Source organism: Bos javanicus, chromosome 1 (genome assembly GCF_032452875.1).
Source record: "Bos javanicus breed banteng chromosome 1, ARS-OSU_banteng_1.0, whole genome shotgun sequence".
Lineage (NCBI taxonomy): Eukaryota > Metazoa > Chordata > Mammalia > Artiodactyla > Bovidae > Bos > Bos javanicus.
In genome coordinates, this window is record NC_083868.1 from 99,056,452 (window position 1) to 99,069,028 (window position 12,577).

A 12,577-nucleotide genomic window follows, 5' to 3' on the forward strand; every position below is an offset into this window, starting at 1 on the left:
ACGTCAAGGCTGTATATTGTCACCCTGCTTATTTAACTTATATGCAGTGTACATCATGAGAAACGCTGGGCTGGAAGAAGCACAAGCTGGAATCAAGATTGCCGGGAGAAATATCAATAACCTCAGATGTGCAGATGACACCACCCTTAAGGCAGAGAGTGAAGAAGAACTAAAGAGCCTTGATGAAAGTGAAAGAGGAGAGTGAAAAAGCTGGCTTAAAACTCAACACTCAAAAAACAAAGATCATGGTATCCGGTTCCATCACTTCATGGCAAATAGATGGGGAAACAATGGAAACAGTCACAGACTTTATTTTCTTGGGCTCCAGAATCACTGCAGAGGGTGACTGCAGCCATGGAATTAAAAGACGCTTGCTCCTTGGAAGAAAAGTTATGACTAACCTAGACAGCATATTAAAAAGCAGAGACATTACTTTGCCAACAAAGGTCCATCTAGTCAAAGCTATGGTTTTTCCAGTAGTCATGTATGGATGTGAGAGTTGGACTATAAAGAAAGCTGAGCACCGAAGAACTGAAGCTTTTGAAGTGTGGTATTGGAGAAGACACTTGAGAGTCCCTTGGACTGCAAGGAGATCAACCCAGTCGATCCTAAAGGAAATCAGTCCTGAATATTCATTGGAAGGACTGATGATGAAGCTGAAACTCCAATACTGTGGCCACCTGATGCGAAGAACTGACTCATTGGAAAAGACCCTGATGCTGGGAAAGGCTGAAGGCAGGAGGAGAAGGGGATGACAGATGAGATGTTTGGATGGCAGATGGCATCACCAACTCAATGGACATGAGTATGAGCAAGCTCCAGGAGTTGGTGACAGACAGGGAAGACTGGAATGCTGCAGTCCATGGGGTTGCAAAGAGTCGGACATAACTGAGCAACTGAACTGATATGGACTGAACTTACCTAGTCATGATTAAGTGCTCCTCCTCCTTCATATTCTCACTCTGTTGTTTACTCCTGAAATGTGTTCGTGCTACTTAGGTTCCTTGAGCCTCACATTTGTAACCATAATACTGACATACCAATGATACCAATCTCTCAGAATCATGAGGGTAAAATGAGATGTCATAGTGCTTTTATAAGTATACAGTATTAATGTTCTTCTTTGTGTGTGCCAGAACCTTGATTTTAGACTTCCCAGCCTATAGAACTGGATAATAAATGCTTGTTATTTAAGTCAATGACATTTTTGTTACAGCAGCTTAAAAGAACTAAAACATCTACCTAATTCTGACTTGCAGGAAAGTTAATGCCTGCCTCTCTCAAGGCATTGGTCTACGTTCCTAATATCCCTTTTCCACTCACTTTTTCCCTACACCAGTACCATGTGTGGCCCAAGGGATGAAATCAACTTTCTAATGAGAAATAAATGTGATTCCTTAGACTACTCAGTTTTCCAAAATCTCCTCATTCAATATTGCCCTAGTAAATAAAAAACTACTATTCTTAAATTCAGAGCTTTTTATCTGACCATCTCTCACTTTTTCTCTCAACCATAAGCTTAGAAGCACTAAGGCCAACGCTAAGAAGCAAGTTCCTAAAATAAAAAATAAATATGTCCAAGTTTACCTGTTTGACTTGCCTGTGAAATAGGACTAACTCTAGCTTTTCTAAACTTTTGGGTTAAAGCAATTTGCTGCTTTTATTTGATGCTGTCTGAGTTCTATAAATTCTGAGTACAGATTGAGTGCAAAATATGCTAAAGTAATGACAACCATTCACTACCGTGGGAAATGAAAGTTAAATTCATAAAGAAAACTACCTGTCCCCAACATGAAAATTAAGTCCAGAGTTTGAAATCAACAACTTGTCTCCATGTGCAAGTGTGATGATGAGTTGGAAGCTCCTCCCCCTTTGAAGTTAAACAGAAAGTGAAAGTGAAAGTGAAGTCACTCAGTCGTGTCCGACTCTTTGTGACCCCATGGACTGTAGCCCACCAGGCTCCTCCCTCCATGGGATTTTCCAGGCAAGAATACTGGAGTGGGTTGCCATTTCCTTCTCCAGGGGATTTTCCCGACCCCGGGATAGAACCCAGGTCTCCCGCATTTCAGGCAGATGCTTTAATCACTGAGCTACCAGCAAAGCCATTAAACAGAGCAGAATTCAAATTCACACATGGCCAACCTGCTATAAGACCTTGAGCAACCTGCTTGATTTCTCCAAGTCTCAATTCCTCCTTAGCACACCAAATAACTGGGATAATAAGCACCTCAAAAACTGGTAAAGTCATTAAATAAGCAACCTACTTCAAACACTTAAAGCTATTCCAGCATAGGAGATATACTCCACAAGTGACTTTTATCATCACTTACAATAATGTGAAATGATGTTGAAAAATAATTCTCTTGCTTTATGGTTTTGTGAACTTTTTAAAAATAATAACTTATTTTACTTTAGAAGGTAATTCCTTTTTCACTTTTCAAATTGAAGAATGATATTCAAACAGAAAAGCACATAAAGTACTATTAATATACAACTTGATAAATTCTAATGCAACCTGTAACTATAACTGAGATCAAGAAAAGGGAACAACACTGGCATCTCCAAAGACCCATTCTGCTCTACCCCAAGAGTAACCACTAGCCTAATTTCTTAGATCATGCAATAGTTTTGCCTGTACATGAACTTTCTGTAAATGGAATCATACTGCAACTACTTATATATATATAAGGTTCATCTATCCAACAATGTTTGAGATTCATCCATACTGTTGTATGTAAATTGTTATGGTTTAACATAACATTGTCAATTATATACTCATAAAAGTTAAATGTTTCAAGCGATAGTTTATCTGGAAATATAGTTATAGCCCTATATTACTTGCCCTTAGCTACTTGGTTAATAAGCAACAAATATAGTCCAATCAAATGTTAGGTACCAGCATTCTTTGGCTTTCACATAACATAATATCCTAAAAAGCATCTGTGGTACCATCTCTTGCTGATTCTACTATTCAGTGCCATGTACACTGGGACCCATGTAAGGGGAGATGGGAGCATGAAACAGGAGAACACCACAGGAAGGCCATATGAATGGTAATTACTGTTCCAGTATATCCAAACTGTCATAACAATAAGACCCCTGGGTCTTGTTTTGACAGGCATAACAAGTACCTCCAATGTCACCAGTTCCAAAGCTGACTCTTACATGGGACAGTAGAGAGTGGTGACAGATGGGGAAAATTTAACATGCAGCTTGGACAGTCTTTGGGATGGAAGTCGTTATCTCTAACTTGCTGCCAACTCCTGTACGTTACTTTATAACAGACACCACTGGGAAACTGGAGCCTCAGCCAAAATCACGGACTTGAAAGAACCAGATTTCCTCACCATTGGTATTTTGTAACATCTCACCCACACCAGGTTCTGCTGAAATAATGAAACAGTCACTTGTATATCTCTGAATGTGAAAATCACTTTGACACACCAGACTGAATTTTTTTAGACATTAGGACATGGCTTATTAAATATAAAATTTGACATTCTTAAATGAATTCTTCCATAGTCTACTGAGGTATTTCAAATTCATTAAGACTTCATGTCAAGTCTTTCTCCAAATATAGGATTGGCTTTAAATAGACACTTAAATACCTAAAATATATTCTCTATTTGTTAGGCATTTATCAATGTATCTGCTGTCCATTATGGTAACCACCATCTACCTTGCTGCCACTTGGCCTCCATCACCTTGGGATCCAACTACTCTCATTGCATTTTGCTTTCCAATTGAGTGGCTGTAGTTCTCACTGTAAGGTCTAACCTACAGAGAAGAGTAAACACGGGGTTCTTCAAGGATGCTGGGGCACTCCTCTCAAATTTGAACATGTTTTTACTTGTTCCCAGTGGGCCATCTTTTGGTCCAACCAACCAAACTGTTAAAGCCTTTCCTGAAGCTGCTCAGAGAGCCTGATACAAATTCATGTACCTTCCTCCCATAACCTACATCCTTAGCATTCACTCCCACATACCTGCCCTGGATTTCTGATTGTATAAAATAGAAAACAAGTGGTTCTTTTGGAGTGTGGCACACTTTTTCATAGGTCACCCTTTGTTCCTTACTTTTCAAGTCTAAATATAGGTCTAGAAGCATGGCGGAGTGGATCCTGAGGAGAACTAGCATTGTTTTACATGGCAACTGCTTCAGAGGAGGCGAGTACAGTGTCCTTAGACCAAGCAGGGCTAATCCCTTCATTCAGATCTCAACAAAGAGATCTCTTCTCCTGAAAGTAGGAAAGCAGCACAGTGGATGAAAGAGGCAACTTCTAAAGCAAAAAAGACTCATCAGAATTTAAGGGTTCAATGTGTGTGTGTGTGTGTGTGTGTGTATGTGTGTATGTGTGTATTAGTCACTCAGTCGTGTCTGACTCTTTGAGACACCATGGATTGTAGCCCACCAGCCTCCTTTGTCCATGAGGATTCTCCAGGCAAGAATACTAGAGTGGGTTGCCATGCCCTCCTCCAGAGGATCTTCCCAACTCAGGGATCAAACCCAGGTCTCCCACATTGTAAGCAGATTCTTCACAGTCTGAGCCAGCTTAATCAGGATCTTCCCATACATACTCATCTCAACCTACAGAATACCATTCTTTCCAATCAATACCCTCACTTTAATAGTGACATCCTTTGAGGCTGAAAGTTCAACTTGTGTTATCATTTAATCATCCACAGGATGAGGTTCAGCCCTATCACTATAGGAGATAAGGTTCTCCCTTCAAGGCACACCTAGAAGCTCTTAGGTCACATCTATGCTACTAGTGCTCGAGCTGGGAATTTGAATTTCTGAGCTCATCCTTTTCTTTCACCACTTTGTCCAGTGACATTAGAAGCAATCAACGATTTCATGATATTTCCAAGTTTTCCAATAATGTTCAAAAGTATCAATATAAAAACTCACTTGTCTCTTCTTATAAGTGGTTGGTTAGGAGTAACCGATGTAGATATTTTTTCTATCTCTATGAGAAGTTCACATCATGGACTCTCCACTCTCTCTTTACTAATAGATAAAGAACCATTAGTGTGTTTCAAGTCTTCAGTCCAATGACAACAAATCCAAGAACCAGATGATCCAGTGGTGTAAATCCCATTCCAAATTCAAAGGCCCAAGAACCAGGAATGTCCATGTCCTCTGAGGGCAGGAAAAGATGGATGTTCCAGCTCAAGCAAAAAGAGAAAATTCACTGGTCCCAGCTCAAGCAAAAAGAGAAAATTCACTGGTCCTCAGTCTTTTTTTTTTTTTTTTCCTATTCAGGCAGGCCCTCAATGCATCGGATGATGCCTGCCTACACAGGTGAGGGAGATATTCTCTACTCAGTTGATTCAAATGTGAATCTCTTTCAAACCCAGTATCAATGACACACTTAGAAGTAATGTTTTACCAACTATCTAGACATCTGTAAGTCCAAACTGACACATAGTGATGAGACACACTATCAACCATGTTTCAATGCCAATATTTTACGTATATTTTACTACATATCAGCCCATATTTTAGGCATATTTTATGAATAGTATATATCAGTATTAGACAAACATCTTACTATATGTCATATCAGTATTTTATAGATGGCTCTCATTTCAGAGGACTGTAAAATTATCTCCACTATCCCAGGTTCTCTCTGAATCCTTCGGGCCAACTCAGATGAAGAGTAAATCTTTAAAAAGTCTCTGGAGCCTGCTGCATTCCTACCCCATCCCCTAAGCACAGTTCAAAGGTCCCTGAAGTTGACTCAGTTCAGTGTAACCAGCCAGTGAAAGCTGTCATGTGATGCCGGTAGCCCCCAGCATCCTCTGGAGATGGCTAGATTGACATGAATCCACTACCTGCTAGAATAATCTAATTATGCCTAAAGGTTTCCACTGAAAAGCCTCTGTCTACTCCAGGTCCCTGTCACTTTCCCTGTGGGTGAAGTCAGCTATCCAGTGACTTTCAAACCCTCTCTGCAGGTGGCTCTGTAACACATGAAGAAGCTCCTGAAATGTCAATCCTAAGGGACAAGTGTTCCTGTCACTGAAGTGATACATTATAACCTCTGCACTTTCTGGATCTTTCAGACAAAAGCCAAAAGCTAGGAAGGCCATAATGAAATTATTCTTGCTACCCAAGAGCTGATATTTCCAAAGAGAAATTTATGTGCATTAGGAGAGTTTTGGGGATGAATTTGCACTATAGTAGTTCCTGCAAAGCCTGTCCTATGAATAAAAAGCCTTCAGTTTCTAAAGCCTGAAAATCTGATAACATTCAGAGCATATGGATATTCATTAAAATAAGAAGAAAAAAAAAAACCTTGGTGTGACATTTCTTTTAACCCACAATTTTGCAGCTGGAAGAAATCTTTTCCTCTCTTAGATAGCAAAATGTGACAATCCAAGCAACCGAGCTTAAGGTCTGTAAATTCATCGCTTTTCTTCTACTACCAAATTCCAAGAGTTATTAAACATCTCTCATCCTACTCAGGGCTTTATGAGCAAACCAAATTTGATCTTTAAAAATGGTAGAAGCCTCTGAATTATTTCAACTGATTTTCCTACTGGCAGTTTCTTTAGTTCCTTCTTATATTTTTGCCTTCTATCTAACTCCACACATAAAATATGCAGGGAAAAGTGTGAAGGATGCATGCATTTCAAATTTTTAATACCTTAAGATATGTTTAATTAAAAACACCTGGCCCATAAGTACTGGTGCATTGGCATGCTAGATTTCAAAATGCTCCTTTATACGAGGCTGCTGAATGACTTTACTAGTCCTGATTTCAATTCATATTCCTCAATCTCTATCTCTCTCAAAAATGCTCTTTCATACTCCAGCAGCTGTTCTAAGAGCATAACTCCATGCTGGCCCAAACTCAGATCACAAAGATCAAAGATAGATAAAAGGAAGCATGACTTTGGCCCAGTATTACACTCTTAATGATATACATTCAGGGTCTTTATCTCAAGATCTCAAAGGGAATCTTCTTAATGGGGTTCCATAATCTTAACAGGTCCAGGGGAATGCCAAAGAGCCACAGGGCACTGTTGAAAAGTCCAGCTCAAAGTCCCCAGTCCATCATTGACTTTCAATAGATGAAATAACATTAAAACTGGTGAGAAGCAGCTCCTCTGGAACAGAGTCACATTTTCTGGATACTAAAAATTGGTTTGTAATCCCAGGTCATCTATTTTTTTCCTAGTCTCACATTTTCTGAAAATAAAACAGAAAAACTGATGCTAACTGCCCCACTCAGTACTTTGGATTCTTGCTATAGATAAGTTAAAAATGTGATTTCTATCTCATATTTTATGAAGTCACCATAATGCAACATGTCCATGAATTTGGGTCACTGTGAGAAACAGAAGCTTAAGGAATTATGGAAAATATCAGCAAGTGGGCAAATTTGGATTCTAGTTCCATCTCAACTATTCACTGATGTCACAAATAAGATTTCTTTTTTTCCCCTAGTGTATAAAGGACACCTGATCTTGGGGAATCCTTTTCATTCACTCCTCCAGCCAATTATTCACTCCTTCATTCAGCAAGCACATAGCAGAGCTGTTGAGCTCAGTACTGTGGTGTTGAGCTCAGTACTGTGCTGAGCAACGAGGAAGCCAGATTATGCAATATTTCTACTGAGCCATATTCCTCTGTCAACAGAGCCAACAAAGCATCTCAAAGCGTGACTTAAACAGACAGAAAATACATTTAGTTTGTCATCATCACCAAGTTCTTGTAAAATGAAGACAAGTACATTTTATTTAATTTGGGACTATTTACAAATACTTTTCCAAATAGGTAAAATATCTATATTTATATGGCCTGAATAATAAAGATGACTATTTATCTTGAGCATATTAAGCTCTGAACACATCTGTTTCAGTGCCTTACATGCATTATCTCATTTTATCTTCGTAACACATTATAGGGTAAATAGCATTTGTATCCCTATTTTATGGATTACTCCACAGAGGTAAATTCAAGAAGATTCAGTAGCTTACCCAAGTGGTACAGATTTTTATCTAGGGCTGTCTGACTCCAAAGCCTAGTTTCTTTAGTTTGGATATAAAATAATTTCAAGTTTTCTTCACTTCTCAACAAAGTTTGCTTCAATATTTGTGAAGATCCATGTTGGTATTCAGAGAATAGATTTAAAAGACATAGAAATAAAAAAATGGAAGAGATTTTAGAAACCGCCTAGTCTGACACTATTCATTTACAGTTAAAATGTAGTTCTTTACATTAGGGATAAAAATACAGATTGAATGAAAAGCTAAAGGAAGCACAGAAAAAAAAAAAAAAAACTTAATAGAGAAAAGAAAGTGAGGAATCTTGAATCATCCATATTTGTAGTCTTAGTACTTAATACAGCCCTTGGGAAAAAGTGAAAACTCAATATATGTTTGGTCAATTGGATTATATTACATGTTATAGATTTTTTAAACTAGAGTTTCCCAAATGTCAAGAGAGGCATGAGGTACTTTCATTTGTTTAAAGCTTATAAAATATGAAAAATGGAAAAGTAACAAAACTGTGCCATATTTTAAATGTTCAATTCTATTAATTCATTTTAGTAATTAACCCTACAATTTTATTTGGACATAAGGCCTAAAAAGTTCTAATGAGTTCTAATGTGTGTGATAATGAAATACTAAGAGATAATATCTCAAATAAGCCTTCAATTCAGTTCAGTTCAGTTCAGTCGCTCAGTCGTGTCCAACTCTTTGTGACTCCATGAATCACAGCACGCCAGGCCTCCCTGTCCATCACCAACTCCCAGAGTCCACCCAAACCCACGTCCATCAAGGCATTGATGCCATCCAACCATCTCATCCTCTGTCATCTCCTTCTTCTCCTGCCCTCAATCTTGCCCAGGATCAGGGTCTTTTCCAATGAGTCTGCTCTTTGCATCAGGTGGCCAAAGTACTGGAGTTTCAGCTTCAACATCAGTCCTTCCAGTGAACACCCAGGGCTGATCTCCTTTAGGATGGACTGGTTGGATCTCCTTGCAGTCCAAGGGACTCTCAGGAATCTTCTCCAACACCATAGTCCAAAAGCATCAATTCTTCGGCACTCAGCTTTCTTTATAGTCCAACTCTCACATCCATACATGACCACTGGAAAAACGATAGCCTTGACTAGACGGACCTTTGTTGGCAAAGTAATGTCTCTGCTTTTTAATATGCTGTCTAGGTTGGACATAACTTTCCTTCCAAGGAGTAAGCATCTTTTAATTTCATGGATGCAATCACCATCTGTGGTGATTTTGGAGCCCAGAAAAATAAAGTCTGACACTGTTTCCACTGCTTCCCCATCTATCTGCCATGAAGTGATGGGATGCAATGCCATGATCTTCGTTTTATGAATGTTGAGCTTTAAGCCAACTTTTTCACTCTCCTCTTTCACTTTCATCAAGAGGCTTTTTAGGTCATAGAGGATCCTACTGTGATGTATGTCAGAGAGTGTTTTGCCTATGTTCTCCTCTAGGAGTGTTATAGTTTCTGGTCTTACTTTTAGATCTTTAATCCATTTTGAGTTTATTTTTGTGTATGGGTTAGAAAGTGCTCTAATTTCATTCTTTTACAAGTGGTTGACCAGTTCTCCCAGCACCACTTGTTAAAGAGATTGTCTTTAATCCATTGTATATTCTTGTCTCCTTTGTCAAAGATAAGGTGTCCATATGTACGTAGATTTATCTCTGGGCTTTCTATTTTGTTCCATTGATCTATATTTCTGTCTTTGTGCCAGTACCATACTGTCTTGATGACTGTGGCTTTGTAGTAGAGCCTGAAGTCAGGCAGGTTGATTCCTCCAGTTCCATTCTTTTTTCTCAAGATAGCTTTGGCTATTCGAGGTTTTTTGTATTTCCATACAAATTGTGAAATTATTTGTAAATAATAGCAAATGAAGCAACTGTCAAACAACTAATCTCAAAAATATACAAGCAACTCCTACAGCTCAATTCCAGAAAAATAAATGACCCAGTCAAAAAATGGGCCAAAGAACTAAATAGACATTTCTCCAAAGAAGACATATAGATGGCTAACAAACACATGAAAAGATGCTCAACATCACTCATTATCAGAGAAATGCAAATCAAAACCACTATGAGGTACCACTTCACGCCAGTCAGAATGGCTGCGATCCAAAAGTCTACAAGTAATAAATGCTGGAGAGGGTGTGGAGAAAAGGGAACCCTCTTACACTGTTGGTGGGAATGCAAACTAGTACAGCCACTATGGAGAACAGTGTGGAGATTCCTTAAAAAACTGGAAATAGAACTGCCTTATGATCCAGCAATCCCACTGCTGGGCATACACACCGAGGAAACCAGAATTGAAAGAGACACGTGTACCCCAGTGTTCATTCCAGCACTGTTTATAATAGCCAGGACATGGAAGCAATCTAGATGTCCATCAGCAGATGAATGGATAAGAAAGCTGTGGTACATATACACAATGGAGTATTACTCAGCCATTAAAAAGAATACATTTGAATCAGTTCTAATGAGGTGGATGAAACTGGAGCCTATTATACAGTGAAGTAAGCCAGAAAGAAAAACACCAGTACAGTATACTAACGCATATATATGGAATTTAGAAAGATGGTAACAATAACCCTGTATACGAGACAGCAAAAGAGACACTGATGTATAGAACAGTCTTTTGGACTCTGTGGGAGAGGGAGAGGGTGGGATGATTTGGGAGAATGGCATTGAAATATGTATAATATCATATATGAAATGAGTCGCCAGTCCAGATTCGATGCACGATACTGGATGCTTGGGGCTGGTGCACTGGGACAACCCAGAGGGATGGTATGGGGAGGGAGGAGGGAGGAGGATTCAGGATGGGGAACACATGTATACCTGTGGTGAATTCATTATGATATATGGCAAAACCAATACAATATTGTAAAGTTAAAAAATAAAATTAAATTAAAAAAAGAGGCTTTTTAGTTCCTCTTCACTTTCTGCCATAAGAGTGGCGTCATCTGCATATCTGAGGTTATTGATATTTCTCTCGGCAATCTTGATTCCAGCTGGTGCTTCTTCCAGCCCAGCGTTTCTCATGATGTACTCTGCATATAAGTTAAATAAGCAGGGTGACAATATACAGTCTTGACGTACTCCTTTTCCTATTTGGAACCAGTCTGTTGTTCCATGTCCAGTTTTAACTGTTGCTTCCTGACCTGCATACAGTTTCTCAAGAGGCAGGTCAGGTGGTCTGGTATGCCCATCTCTTTCAGAATTTTCCACAGTTGATTGTGATCCACACAGTCAAAGGTATTGGCATAGTCAATAAAGCAGAAATAGATGTTTTTCTGGAACTCTCTTGCTTTTTCGATGATCCAGCAGATGGTGGCAAATTGATCTCTGGTTCCTCTGCCTTTTCTAAAACTAGCTTGAACAACAACCCTATTGTCTTGATACATCATGACCTTCCATTACAGAGCAACAAAGAATTTAGGCAACTTCTACTCTGTTCATACAAAAACAATGACCAAACTAGACAGCATATTAAAAGTCAGAGACATTACTTTGCTGACAAAAGTCCATCTAGTCAAAGCTATGGTTTTTTCAGTAGTCATATATGGATGTGAGAGTTGGACTATAAAGAAAGCTGAGCGCCAAAGAATTGATGCTTTTGGACTGTGCTTTTGGAGAAGACTCTTGAGAGTCCCTTGGACTGCAAGGAGATCCAACCAATCTATCCTAAAGGAAAACAGTCTTGAATATTCATTGGAAGGACTGATGTTGAAACTGAAACTCCAGTACTTTAGCTACCTGATGCAAAGAACTGACTCATTTGAAAAGACCCTGACTCTGTGAAAGATTGAAGGTGGGAGGAGAAGGGGATGACAGAAGATGAGATGGTTGGATGGCATCACTGACTCAATGGACATGTGTTTGAGTAAACTCTGGGAGTTGGTGATGGACAGAGAGGCCTGGTGTGCTGCAGTCCATGGGGTCACAAAGAGTCGGACATGACTGAGCAACTGAACTGAACTGAACTGATACTGTTCATGGCTTCCCAGTTGCTCAGTGGAATAGACTCTGCCTGCAATGCAGAAGCTGGAGGAGACATGGGTTGGAGCCCTAGGTGAGAAAGATCCCCGTGAGGAAGGCATGGCAACCCACTCCAGTATTCTTGCCATGGACAGAGGAGCCTGGCAGGCTACAGTCCCCAGGGTTGAAAAGAGTCAAATATGACTGAAATGATGGAGCAGGCATGCACACATCCTGTTCACGCATTTGAAAGTGATGCAACATTTTAGATTCTATACCCCTTTAACTTTCAAAAATCATAAAAAGCACTCATGTAAGATTTTTTAATTAGGAAACAGCAAAACACACTAATTTCAGAGACATTAAAATCACTAAATTGCCATTACAGGAAACCAATGAAATTTTAAGTAATAATTAAAAAATTTCTCCCCTGGAGAGTTCTGAGTTCAGTGATTCTAATAAACACATTTAGAGACATTGTAAGACTATCCTTTTAAAATACTCTTAATAGATATAATACAAAACAACGTGGATCCTTAGAGTTTCCTGTGTTGATTACCCAGATTCATGTTAAGAGTTTAT

At 39.1% G+C, this 12,577-nt stretch overlaps 1 protein-coding gene across 1 annotated transcript in view; it reads right to left on the reverse strand.

Annotated features, from left to right (window-relative positions):
- The window catches only part of LOC133252773 (EGF-like and EMI domain-containing protein 1), a gene marked incomplete at its 5' end in the record, with an annotated part of 608,340 nt that overhangs the window by 541,165 nt on the left and 54,598 nt on the right, over positions 1-12,577 (reverse strand). The window lies entirely within an intron of this gene.